General features: G+C 40.2%; 1 pseudogene; it reads right to left on the reverse strand.

The window, feature by feature from the left end:
* Positions 1-3,087: 3,087 nt before the first annotated feature.
* Positions 3,088-4,977, reverse strand: LOC118904123 (annotated as a pseudogene).
* Positions 4,978-14,282: the final 9,305 nt, after the last annotated feature.

Genomic DNA, 14,282 nt, shown 5'->3' on the forward strand with positions numbered 1-14,282 from the left:
TAACGCAGCAGTTTTGAAGGTGAAACCCAGCCCAGCATGACGTGGATGAGGGAAATGAAGTGAGGCAGTGGCAGGGGCGAAGCAGCAGGAATGCACCGCCAGGCTGAGTACCACTTCATGGCAGGCTGCCCAGAGGCAAGACATTGCTGGACACACGGGCTGCTCTGGAGGCTGACAAGGGGAAACTGACTGTGACTTTGGGCATCTATGGGAGGGAGGAAGGAGCAAGAACTTATTTCTTAGCTCTCTAGTTTTTTGCTTCCCATAAGTCAAAGTTTACTGTTTGTGGGAGTTAACTCTCTCATATTCTGGGATGCATCATTTGGGTCTTACTGTAGAAATTCAGAATTTAAATCCTCTGCTGTGATATGGTGTTTCATCCAAATTTAGATGTAGAAGGAGGAGGCAGAAACTCTAGCCGTGCGCAGTCAAGGGTACAGGGCTTGGCATCCCGAGGGCAGGTGACTGGTTGGCCCCAGACAGGGGATTGAGAAGACCCCATAAGTCCATTTAGCACGGCAGCTGTACAAGTGAGCCAGGGTCCAGGAGGCTGCCGGCACTGAGGGCATCTGAGGAAGTGCCTGAGATTTGTGTCTCATAAAAAAACCTGGATCTTTAAAAATAACAACTAAGCAATGCATAGAGATGAGTAAGAGAGATTTATCAGGAATTCTGTCAAGTGTAGGTGAACACAAAAAACATGATGATTTGAAGTCAAGCAGTTTCTCTTATAATCATACTCTCAAGATTCTGTGCAACGTGACACTTTGCAATGTTACATGGATCCTTTTTCCTTCATTGGCATTCATGTCACAGGCTCTGCAATGAACATAGTGAGGAATTTTGTGCTTCCAGTGATGCACTGACCACACGTTGGGAGAAAAATCACAGCCGCATAAGGAGATCCAGCAGAACTTCTGGAACTCAGTCGCATGTTTCACAGGAAGTAGCATATATGATCAATGCTTTTGTTTTTTCTTATTCAAATTAACAATCAGCTTAATTTAGACCCTTGAGATTCTGTGATGTGTTCACTGAAACCAGATTTAAAATTACTATCAGGGCTGTTGCTGTTGGTTGGAAAATGTCCTTCAAGCACAGAGTGGTGTCATAATTCAAGGACTCATTCTTTCAGCTATTTTGTATTAACCAGCAGAGTTCAATTGTGGAAGAAAGAAACAGTAAAGTCCTACTCATGAAGTAAGATTTTCCCCCTCTGTTCTACTGTTAAAGATGTTGCAGGAAAGTTAACAGATCTGCAAGAACCTTTGGTTCACGAAGAGTATGAGAAAGTGGAAAATGATGTTTTCTCCTGACTTCACACCATTAGGATCTTATGAGGCAAGGAAGCAGAGGAGATTCTCTGCTAATTTGTTACAGAGAGAGCAGATCCGGCCCCAGTTCATCCCACTGAAGAGAAATAGCAAAGTAGCACTGAGGATGTTGCAAATAAATATCCTCTGCTCTCCAGTAGACACAAATTAATGGTAAATTTACTTAAGTCTGACTTGCGTCGTAAAGTTAATTTGGGGGCTACCTTTGATTAATAAAAATTGTTACTTATTGCATGCTTTTTTTTTTTTTTTGCATGCATGCTTTTTTATGTGCCAGACACTGTTCCAAATGTTTTAAAAAATCATTTTAATGTTCCCAACAACCCTACGAGGAAAGTACTACTATTACCCTCATTGTATGGAGAAGGAAACTGAGAATTGCAGCGCTGATGTATGTAACCTGCCCAGAGTCACACAGGCAGCAAGTAAAATGGCAGAGCTGGAATTGAGCAGTCTGGGGCCAGCAATTTCTCCTTAGCTAAAAATGATTGTTTCCCCACTCCTAACACACACATTTCAATGATATGTGTGTGTGTGTGTGTGTGTGTGTGTGTGTGTAATATGAATATAAGAGTGTATAGGACTTGTTTTTTCCCTTATTTGCTCAATAGCAAATATGGAACCTATTTTCTAAATAGGTCTCACTTTTACCTGCTTTGTCAGAGTACATTTAAATGAGAAAGGGAATCTGAGAGACCCTGAAATTATCCTTCCTTCACCTCTCATAAGCTTTATATTGAATACATGAAGGAACCTACCTCCTTGTCCTTCATAAATGTGCTGCTCAGGTTTATGAAACTTGAAAAGTGACAGATTGTTTATTAAGTCATTTAATCACTAACACATCTCTCTTTCTCAAATAGTGAGATATTACTCCAGCTGCTAGGAAAGTTAATAAGCTCATAACTAAGTGATTGAGGAGAACTGTAATACATCTGTAGCTGTCTCATAATGCAGGGTAAATAAGCTGGAAATTATCTCCTGGCACTCAGGCTGCCAGGAGACAGCAAGCTTCTCCTTCTGGTTCCACCAGACTTGTTTCATGTAAATTTTGCTGGCCCTTGCCAGGGAATACGGATTTAGAGGGCAAGGAGATTGAGGGCTTCAGAACACTTTACTTTTGGGATTCTGCCCCCAGAACAACTCCAAGTGTAAAACAGGTAATGCTTTCAATTTAAGATTTAAGATGTGCACAGGTTCACAGTAATTTCGTCTTTGTCTCCTTCCATGCGGCATTCAGAATCTTTTCCAGTGCACATCTAATTTTTAGACCAGTGTGAGGGCATCAAGAATCAAACTGTTGATAATCAGAGTTATAAGGATACAGTCTCGTGTCATTTACTTTACTTAAACTCCCTTTTCTATGCCTTTTCTCTGGATTCTTTTATTCTTATCTCCAACCTTTAGCGAAGGGTTCACACCCTCTGTGTCTGCAGTTTGTGCAGTGTACAGTTCTAGGAGTTGCTCAAGTTTATGCACAAGTGTACAACGAGCTTACTCACTCCCAGTTACCAGCATGGGAGGCTCCTGCCCAAGGTAAATGATCGAATCAGATTGACAATACACAGGACTGCAGTTCAGCTGGACAATATCAGAATCAAACTGAGTGTTTCTTTCTGTATTTTTTTTTTTTACTGACAGATCCTGCCTCAGGTTTATTTGTACAAATAGTCCGGGAGGACACCAGCCCCATGCAGACAGCAGCCCAGGGGTCACACCAGTCCTTCTGTCCTCACATTGGCAGATAAGGCCTCTACTCTGGAGCCTTTGAGCAGGCCTGGGCACCTTTGGGAGCCTGAACCTGAGCTGGGGTTGGAGCTGCAGCTGCACCAGCGGCTGCGGCCTTGCCCTTGGTTTGAGCCTTGGCCTGGGACTTTGGCCGGCAGAGCCTGAGACCCTTGGCAATGCAGGCACAAGCACGTTTCCCGAGCATGGAGTGAGCAGTGTAGGCAAGTCAACTGAGCTTGCGGCTGCCACCTGTTGGGATCTTGGGCTTGACCTCCTTGGGCTTTAAGAGAGCCTTGATAGCCTCAGCAGTGTACTCATGGCCTTGGCATTGTTGGCCTGCATCTTCTTCAGGCCCTTCTTGTGCTTCTTGGCCAAGCGCGTGTTCCTCAGGAACTTGGGGTCCACCCCCTTATGAGATTCATATCGTTGTGATCAGGGTTTCTTGATGATGTTTCTGTGCCGTTTTTGGGGCTGGTTGTGCATGGTGTGGTTCTTGGACTTGGCCATGTCTGCACCTGCAGGACGAAAGTGGAGATCAGAGTTGGGGGCTTCCTGGGCTGGGCCCTAGATCCTGAAACCCCTGGGACCGGAAGAGAAAGAACCAAACTGAGTGTTTCTTCTTTTACATTTTTTTCACAGAAGCAACTTTTGCTCTCACCAACACTTGAAACCACAAATGTGTTCTACTCCTGACATGTCCATTCTTGGTGATGAGACCTTTCCCAGCTACTGTATTCATAAGTTCTAGCTCAGAATAAGGAGCTCAGGTACATAATATGTCTAAAGTAAAATAAGCCATTCTGCCGACTTTAATTGAGCAGTTGCTTTGTGTCAGGTGCTGTGCTGGCTGGCTCTGATACTGCTAATACTTGGAGAAATACAAATGACTGATTTTGTGTGAGAACTTCAGTCCTCAAAGAAGGTACCTGGGGTCTTAGAATTGACCCCTCAGCAGGTGGGAGTGCCAGTCTTGGCTTAACTATGTTGGTGAAACCTTAAACATCCAAAGGGCTTTTGAATTTTTGTGTTTGTTGGAAACTCAATGTATTTCACTTAAAATATATTAAATTATTCCTCTCAATATTTAATACTGCTTATATAATTGATAAATAAAAACTAATATTTTGTAAAGCTAAATCTCTTAAGAATTTAAACATTGCAAACTGAACTAGTCAAATTCTTCTAAACATATCAATAACAAGAAGTCTCACATACCAACTTCTCCTAAGTGCTTTCAGCAACATAAACTCAGATGAGACAAACAAAAGTCATAACAATAGATACAAAATTTGTTTTTGTACATATGCTGAACTTTTACAAAACACTAATACTAAATTTGATTGATTTCTCATATACATTTATTTTGTGTCTCGGGGTAACAGAATCCTTTATTTTTTTGATTTCAAAAGAAATTGATTCAAAAGAAAAAGATTATTATTTTGCATTAGTCAAGGTTGCAGTATCCGGACTGGGTCAGTGACTGCTGCACTGGCCTCCTCCCCATAGTAACAGTTCCCTGGTTATGTCAGTGTGATTCTCTGGTCTGTGCTTGCACTTGGAACCCTTGCCTCTTTCATGCCCTCCAACCATCTGACTACTCTGAGGCAATGTATTGTGTCTCAGTTTACTATGGCTGCAAACCTATCCCAGACCTAAGAAAGCTTCTTGAGCTCTCAGCAGCGTTTGCTTCCTCACCGCCACCTCTCAGTTGCCGCTTCCGTCCCACTAAAATCTCACCGGGAAGAAAACGATGACATCAGGCCAGCATGTCTGCAGTGGAGCCTGGTCTGCAGCAGCTTATCGTTGGCCCCCTACACCATCAGGTAGTTCTGTAATATCACACCTTTATAACTGCCTAGTGAATGTAGCCAACCAGCAAAGAGGAACTACTCCCCGTGGAAGAAAAACCTCCGGGGCCAGAGGAACTGATGAGCAAAGCGAGAAGTAAGGTCATTTCTTGCTTGCCTCAAAGCAGGGTATTATGGCCAAAAAGCCCTTGCCTTTGGGTAGCCTCTTTTTTTTTTTTTTTTTTTTTTAATTTGTTTTATTCAAGTATAGTTGATTTACAATGTTGTGTTAATTTCTGCTGTATAGCAAAGTGATTCAGTTGTACATATATATATGTTCTTTTTCATATTCTTTTCCATTATGGTCTATTACTGAATATTGAATATAGTTCCCTGTGCTATACAGTAGGGCCTTGTTGTTTATCTATTTTATATATAGTAGTTTGTATCTCCTGATCCCAAAATCCTACTTTATCCCTCCCCCACGCCCTTGTCCCTTTGGTAACCACAAGTTTGGTTTCTGTGTCTGTGAGTCTATTTCTGTTTTGTAAATAGGTTCATTTGTGTCATATTTTAGATTCCACATATAAGTGATATCATATGGTATTTGTCTTTCACTCTCTGACTTACTTCACTTAGTGTGATAATCTCTAGTTCCATCCATGTTGCTGCAAATGGCATTATTTCATTTTTTTTTCCTCAGGTTGTCTTTTTGTAGGTTGTCTTTTTGTTTTGTTTAGCCTCATTTTTTTTTTTAATTGGAAAAATTTGAAGGAATATAAGGGGAGAGGAAGTGATGAATTGTTTTTCCTACTGAAATTTAAAAAAAGAGGAGGAAAATATAAAAAGGGAGGGATTACGTTGAAGTGTATATATACATTCCCAATCAACTCTAAGGACATATAAAAATTAAACATAAGAGGCTTAATTCTTCCCAGTAAGTATAAGGGAAGAGATGTTCCTTCTTCCTTTTTCTCAGAACATTTTCTTTTGTAAACTTATAAACTCTTTCTCTGCACCTTTGAGATGTGTGTACATCTTTTTAAAAATGCCTGTTATGTTACTGAACCAAATTTGGGTCCATTTGCCAGATGTTCAGCAGTGCCATTCGGGGTTGTGGTAAAGGAAAGTATGGCATTTATTGCAAGGTCAAGCAAGGAGATCACGCAGCTTATGCTCGAAAGACCTGAATTCCCCAGTGGCTTTCACAGAAGGGCTTTTAAAGACAGAGTGAGGGAGAGGGTCGCAGGGTGCATGATCAGCTTGTGCACAGTTCTCTGATTGGTTGATGGTGAGGTAACAGGGTGATGTTTTGGGAATTTCAGTCGTCAACCTTCTGGTTCCAACCAGTCTGGGGTTACGTGCTGGTGGTGAGCATGCAGTTAACTTCTTCCACCTGGTAGGGGTTTTAGTATCTGCAAAACAACTCAAGGATATGGCTCTGGATATAATCTCTAGCCCTTGAGGAGGAACTAAAGGTCCTTGACTTTGTTTTATGGCTAAACTATTATTATTTTGTCTTGCATGACTGCTTTCCTTTGTTTCTGCATTTTCTCACTTCTCTGATTAAATTTGTTCTTTGGAACTAGGGGAAGACCTAGGAGGCAAAAGCTTTTCTATAAATAAGAGGCGAGAGACACGGGGGTCTTTCTCCAGGAAGGCCCTACAGGGTCCTGCTCTGTTTCCATTGCAAGTTTTACAAGTCAGGAATGGCTTTCTCAAGGACCTGAGAGTCATCATATCAAGGGAGACAGCACCCTGTCTCCAAGTTTCTATGGGAGGATAGGAGCCTTACAGAGTAGGCATCTTGCTCTCTACTTTGAACTCACTACTCTTCTCTGACTGGCACAGACTCAACCACACTTCTAAGAATGCAGCTTAGGACATGCTGCTGTAGTACCCATAGTAAATAGTCACCTTAGCCTTTATTGGTGGTCAACCAGAAGTTTTTGAGCAATTTTTTTTTCACATGAATTTTGCCAAACTAGATATCTTCCATTCTGAATTAAGAAAGTTGATTTTCTTTCTTTTTTTTTTTGCAGCCCTGTGAGAACCTATCCCATCCTCTGCAAATAGGCTCATTATTCCAGTGCATTGAGCTAATTTTTTTTTAATTAATTTATTTATCTTTGGCTGTGTTGGGTCTTCGTTTCTGTGCGAGGGCTTTCTCTGGTTGCGGCGAGCAGGGGCCACTCTTCATCGCGGTGCGCCTCTCACTGTCGCGGCCTCTCTTGTTGGGAGCACAGGCTCCAGACGCGCAGGCTCAGTAGTTGTGGCTCACGGGCTTAGTCGCTCTGCGAGCATGTGGGATCTTCCCAGACCAGGGCTCGAACCCGTGTCCCCTGCATTGGCAGGCAGATTCTTAACCACTGTGCTACCAGGGAAACCCTGAGCTAATTTTTAAGCTTTATTTTATCCCTCAATAGGTTAATCATTCCTCCTAGATTTGTGCCACTCTGTGTATGTAGTGAGCATAACTTATACTCATTTACATTTGGATAAAGATACTGAGCAAGATTACTAAGAAGCTTTTTCAGCCTGTGACGTAAAGCCGTCTGTCAGGTGGAACAACTTTCTCTTTATAGATATATTTTGCAGAATAGTGGTACCACCAGCTGTAAATCTGGTTGACCGTGTTATTTTTTAATTGATATTTAATCTTCTTCAAAAGGTAGGAAACATGTCCTTTTGCACTGAAATGAAGACCCTTTCTGCCTATATTTCCCTGCTCCAATAGGAAGTGGACAGGCTAGGAATGATTTCTTCTTAATGAAATCCTATCATTACTTAATGATTATTATCTTTTGTGCTCTTAACCATCTGTTTTAAAATGCATTCTAGAATATTTTCATAAGTTGATGTCAAGTTTACTTGTCTAACTACATTTATTTTTCCTCTCCATGAAAACTGGTATATTTAACACCTTTAACTTTTACTTACACTGTTATTCTTCATGGGCTGTAAATGATTGCAGTGGTGGCTCTGCACATATCTGCAAGTTATGTTAGTATCTTGAAGGACTAGATATTTAGCTCCACAACTCAGGCTTTTTGCCTCTTTGTTCATTGTGATATCCCCAGAGTCTAGGACAGAGCTTGACACCAAGTAGGTGCTCAGACAATATACATGTTGAATTTGAACAATGGAAAGATGGTGGACTTTGGGGTTATGTAGATCTGGGTTCAGTCCTGAGTTTTTGCCACTTAACCACCAGAGTGGATTTTTTAAACAGTGGTTTAAGCCTTTATTTATTCTTTTTATAAATGCATCTATTATGCTATTAAAATGTTCCTGCTCTCTGGTATTGTATATTATTGGGGATTGTGGGAGGCACTGTTAAAAACAAGACAAAAAGACTCCCAAAATGGAGTCGCTTATGCTAAGCCCCACATCACCAAACGGAGACTTAATTACATTTACAGCTCTCCCAGAAATGGAATCTTAAACCAGTCATTCAGGAATCACCTTATCGGCACTAGTTAGGTCATCTACCTGATTGACCCCTGTCATCCCATAAAGGAAAGTAACCTTGCCATAACAATCCACTTTTTTTGCCCAGTACAACTTCTTATTCCTACTTCCTGGCAAAAGTGTTCCATTTTTTACAGCTCCTTGGAGCTCCTTTCTATTGACACCATGCCCCATAGAGTTAACAGAAGCCAATAACTAATAGCGATTCTTGAACAACAGATAAGGGAACAGGTTGTTAAAGAAACTACTTGGCTTGTAAATGACCTTCCCAGCTTCACGCAGCCCAGTTGTTTTACAGGAACTTGGGTGTCAGCTCCTGGCCTGTGTGAACCGGCTGGGGCTGGTTGGGACCACTGACCCAAAAACTAGGCCTGTGTAGACATCTGAGGAATAGCTTTTTACATTAGAGCACTGGAAAACACCACCCTCAGATCATGCTAACCCCTCCGTCTTGAATATGCAGAAGCAAGTAATGCAGATGCACCTGCTCAGAACACCAGTTACCCCACATTTTCCCTGCCTCCAATCACTTCTCCCCATGCCTAAGACCACCCTGCTTATCCCATAAATAGCCCAACCCCCTCGCCTTCTGGGAGGCAGACCTGAGACTCCTCCTGTATCCTCACTTGGCTGCTTTGTGAATAAACTCTTTCTTGGCTGTAAACCTCTGCGTCTCAGCATTTGCCTTGCTATGCGTTGGGCAAATGGACCTGGTTTGTAACACTGTCTGCTAGATTGGATGCTGCTCAATTTGCGAATCATTGACTAAAGCCAGTAAGACCTTTAAAATTTACTCCGTTGATTTTTTTGTGTTTTTACAACACGGAGAAGCACTGCTCAGACCCCTCTTGAGGAAAGGACTCCCTATCCACCTACCAGGAACATAGCTATCTGAGAGCCTCCAGCTGTTCACAGTTTTAGGGTCTGCTTCAGCTTTTGGACCGTGGTCACACGTTATTTTTGGGGGGGAGGGGGCAGCTCCTGGCTAATGATGAGCGAGGAGGTGGTAACAGAGCTTCATCATTTCTCCCATGAAAAACTTCTCTAGCAAGCAATCTTTGCTCCAGAGCTTTGGGTGGGCTGGGGGCACTGTCTGGTGTGCACTGCAGTCTGATGGCTTCTCCTGCCAGGAAATTCCTTCCTTCCCTTCTGCCCCTGAGTAACTCCTACTCCCTTGAGCTCTTAGATCAAGCATCACTCCCTCAGGAATACCTTCCTACCTAGGACAAAGTAGGAAGCACTTTCTCTGAGTTAAATTTTACTTTTGCAATTATTTGATTAATGTATCTTTCTTACATTAGCCTGCAAGTCTATTGTGTCTATTTTTGCTCACTACTGCATTGCCTTGGCCTTGGCCTAGCACCATGAGCGATAGTTATTAAAATAATCAGTAAACATTTGCTGGTTGAGGTTGTAGAGTGCAAATACTGTAAAGGATTTTGACCTGTAACTTCATACACCAACTGGTGATGAAAGGTTTGATGTTTAGAATGAAATATTTCAAGACTTTTTGGACTAGAGCTTAGTTGATAATGCAAAAGATTATATAGAAGAATGAGATGATGAAGATAAAGAATTTAGGTAAGATATTAATAGGAGTGCAGAAAAGGCAATGAAGACAGGAAAAATTGGAGAGGAAGTGCATCAGAGCTTAGTGAGTACTGAATGTGAGAGGCAAACAAAATGTTTTGTTACTTAAAAAAAAAAAAGACAGAGACTAAAGTTAGTGAGAGTGGAGGTTTCTCCTTGATGAGCTTTAACCACCTACTGGTTTTTCATTTACCCTGTCATCCTCTGTGGTGCTGAAAATAGCCAGAGAGCCAGGGCAGTTTAACACTTGTCCTTTTGCTCAAGGCTACATCTAGCAACTTAATTATATCTTCAGTGCTGGGTAGAGATAGTTCAGTTTCCTTGCTTAGTGATTTTAATGAAAACAAGTCATCTTCAAGAGCTCTGTGATACTATTCTAAAAGTTAAGAACAGGGCAGGAAGTAAGTTATCTGTCATAACCCACGCTGATTTACTTAACCAAGCACAGAATGCATTATATTTTCAACATGGAACTTATTTCTCTGAGGCAATACACAATGTTGAACATCCTGAAAAAGAATGATTACCTTATGGGGCAAGCCCGGGGCTCACTGCTTTTTGCACTAAAAAGTCAGCCCACACCTTGCTGCCCATGGGCTTGTTTCTTCCCACTCTAATCTTTTAAAAGTGTTCCCTCACATAAGGGCACAGAGAAAGGAAGGTGTACTGTGACCCCTTTTGTGTACCTGAACAGTATTAAGTGTTCAGGGAAGGAAGGCAGAAAGGAAGATTAGATCCACTATAGGAAAAGATATAAGTTAATGTGAAGACATCATCCATAGGAAAGAAGACAGAAATGAACTGGAGATGGAATGTTGTGGAAGAAGAGATAATGTTTTTATTTTTCTCTTTTTGGTTTGAAAAGTGAACTTGTTTGGGAGAAAAAATGAATAATGGGATGGCAGAAGGAAAGGAAGAAAGAGGAGTAGAGAGAGATGACTGAGGAAAAGAGAAGAAGCCCAGGTCTTGTTTATGTATCTGGTTTGGGTGAACCTGACACTCAAATCTATTTGGCTTGTATACCACCAGTTGTCATCTCTAGAGGAACTAAGTTCAATTAACAACTCATATGGGAATTGACATCTACTTATGCTGTATTAAAAATAAATAGAATCTAAGCATTGGTAAGCTATGGGTATTGCACTAGTCCATTTTCAGGGTACTCCTTGATTAGAAAAAAGGATAGGGGATTTCACAAGAGACATAGAATTATGCAGTTCAGAGCAGAGACTGGAGATAGTGAATCTGCTGCCATCTAAGGTGCCTGAACCCATTTCTTCTTTCCTGGATGAAACATGGAGCTAAAAGGCCTTCTCATCATGGTCTCCAAGACAGTAGGAAGTAGTCTCAGAGCACTTGAACAAATGAGCTTGGGCAACCCTGCCTGAGAGGTTGTTAGAATAATGAGGGTCCGTTTGACATTATTTTATACAGAATCCAATGTTTGAATCTTCTCTATAACATTAATAAGTAGCAATACAAACTTTGCTTGAATACGTTAGCATTAGGAAGTTTATGAAAATTTATCAACATCTGAGGTGGCCATTTCCATCTTTGGAAAGTTCTGATAAAATTTTCCTCTTATATTGAGCTGCCATCTGCTTCCCTATAACTCACTCTCATTTCTTTTCATCTACCATTTGTGCCCACACAGAACACATGTGTCTTTTTGCCATGTCTATTCTTCCTGTGTCTTTTCTTCTCTCAACTTTTGCCAAATGTTTTTCATACAATATGTTCCCCACAATATTCTGGTCACTTTTTGTAAACCCTGTAATATCTTATTTAGCACCGTATGCTATGGTTTCAAATTCATATGTTTTGTTATGCATATATCAGTACAGGGGACTTAAATCCTCAGTCTCCATACCTGAAACCCTATTGTGAGATATTTCCTCCAAAACAAATTATTATGTGGTCGTTTTCTACTATATTTGCAAACAAAATAACAAATACAGCTTTCCTTTGCTCTTTTTAAAAATATGAATATTTTTAATGATGCAATTTAATTCAGTCTACAAATAGTTAAAATTTTTGTATTTTAGTTTTTTGAAACTACAGAGGATGCTGTGTCTCTAGAATAATCAAAAACATACAACAGTAGTCTGTGAAATTAAAAATTGAATAGATCATGCTTTTAACTACATAATCAAAACGAAAGGTCATAACTAAGAAAATTTTAGGCACGATTCATCTAGACATATGCCACATAAGTTAGCAAAATGCATAAATCTCACTAAGGCTCTTAAACAGGGAGTTCTTTCATAACATACTTCCCTCAGTTACAAATGAAAGGTTACAAGAAAGAAAATGAAAAATAATGACAGACGAAGTTGTTTGCTAAAGCTGGGACATAGGAAGAACAACCCTGAAAAATGGGAATAATATCTGTTAATTTTGAAAGAAAGGTGCTTTGGGCACTAGTAAGCACCTTTTTTATCCCTGCTTTTTCAGATATTTGTGTTATTTACCAAATATGAAATCAGAAGATACTGAAAAATTGATGCAGACTTACCGTGGTTCTTCTAGAGAAGCTGCTGAATATTAGAAATAACATAATCTTATCATTATGGTCCCTTATCATAGAGAACCAAATGAGAACTGCATATTTTCAAATTAATTAAATAGTATCTTCTCTGATGGCTATTTATTTTATATTGCACAGACAGAATTGCAATAGATTAAAAAATTGGAAATTAGTTCCTATAAATTAGTTGTTTATTACTTGCTAAAGTATTTTTGGAGAGACATGACAACTGGTTTTATTCTGATTGCTTCTATAAAATATTGATACCTGAGGAAAGAGAAGCCAAAGAAACACAACAAAGGCTAAAACTTTTTGTTCTGTTGTTTTGTTCATAGCTTTTTGTTAGTTTAAAAAATCTATTTTCTACTTTATTAAAATTTGTATACTTTAGTAAAAAAGTACAATTTACGTACAATAAAATTCACCTATTTTAATTGTATAGTTCAGTGAGTTTGAGGAATGTAAACATCCATGCAACAATGTCATCAAGATACCCAATAATTCCGTCAACCTAAAAATTTTCATGCAAGGGCCGCACATTTTGAGAGAGGATGGTGATTTCATATTTGCTAAGTAAGCAATTATTTGAAAAGTGAAGTTGAAAGAATGTGCTTGCCAGTGCCCAAAGTTCCTTTTATACAAAATTCCTAAATAATTTAACAAAACCAAGTGCATGGTGACTCTGAGTCTGCTAGTGTCAGCAGTACCCTGGAGACAAACACAGATTAAATCCATATGGCCAGCATCACTATTCCACGGCTGTAAAATAAGATCCAGTCCCTATCAAAGCAAATACTAAACATTACTAGTGAATTGCACACACTGCTAGATAGTATCATCCTAACATTAGAAAGGACCAATCTGGTCAAAGCGAAATTACACTGGACAAAGTTCAACAGGTAAGGAAGGCTTTATCAAAGCAATTGCTGTAGGGGAGAGAGATCAGAACTCAATCTGAGCTCAACTCCACAGAAACAAAGGGCACAGCAGGAGAGGCTTTTAGAGCTGGGGTTGGTGGGAGGGGCCATCATAGGCCATCTGTGTTCCCTAAGTGGCCTTATTCAAAGGAAAAGTAAACTTTCCCCTATCTTATTGACAGAAGGGAGGTTTAAAACTTGGAGGAAGGCTCCTGTGGAAGTTGGGCTCTTATTCTCCCACAAACTGGAAGAAAGAGGCCACATTTTCCTTGATGGTTACCTTTCAAATGGATGGCTCCCAGGTCCTTGAGAAAGACAGTCCTGGGATGCAAAACAAGTAAGAGGCTTTTAAAATATTTACACTTCAAAGAGGCAGAGAAAGAATATACAATGACACATTTTCTAAAGTAAATGCTCTAAAATAGGGAGAGGAAGGACCTAGAATCTGGGAGAAGCCTGTCTAAAGTTTAGTCAAGCTGAGAGAAATGCTGACCGTGGAGTCCTTTGAGAATTCACCGCTTTTTGCTCTTGATCTACTTTCAGCTGAAGGTCAACACCCCACAATCAAGAATGCTTCTAACATCTCTGTATGTAAGAGTACAGGCTGAACTGTTCCCAACCAGCAACAGAAAAAGGAAATTATTCTCTTCCTTAGTCCAGTGTTCACTTTATTTTCTGTCTCATAATTAAACTTTTCTGAGAGTGATTGACAACTAAAATCCTTTCTCAGAGAAGCCGAAACCCCATCCATTCCTGTGAGTTCCCAATGACCCAGACAGAATAATCACTGTGGTACATTTTACAAATCTAGGTTATTCAGTCTTCAGTGACAGCATTGCGATTAGAGTCTTCAGGGTCAAGCCAAGTAAATTCCTTTTTACATTCATCTTTCAATATCCGTATTCCTGATGTCTAGAGAATAATTATC

Source organism: Balaenoptera musculus, chromosome 11 (genome assembly GCF_009873245.2).
Source record: "Balaenoptera musculus isolate JJ_BM4_2016_0621 chromosome 11, mBalMus1.pri.v3, whole genome shotgun sequence".
In the NCBI taxonomy this organism is placed as follows: Eukaryota; Metazoa; Chordata; class Mammalia; order Artiodactyla; family Balaenopteridae; genus Balaenoptera; species Balaenoptera musculus.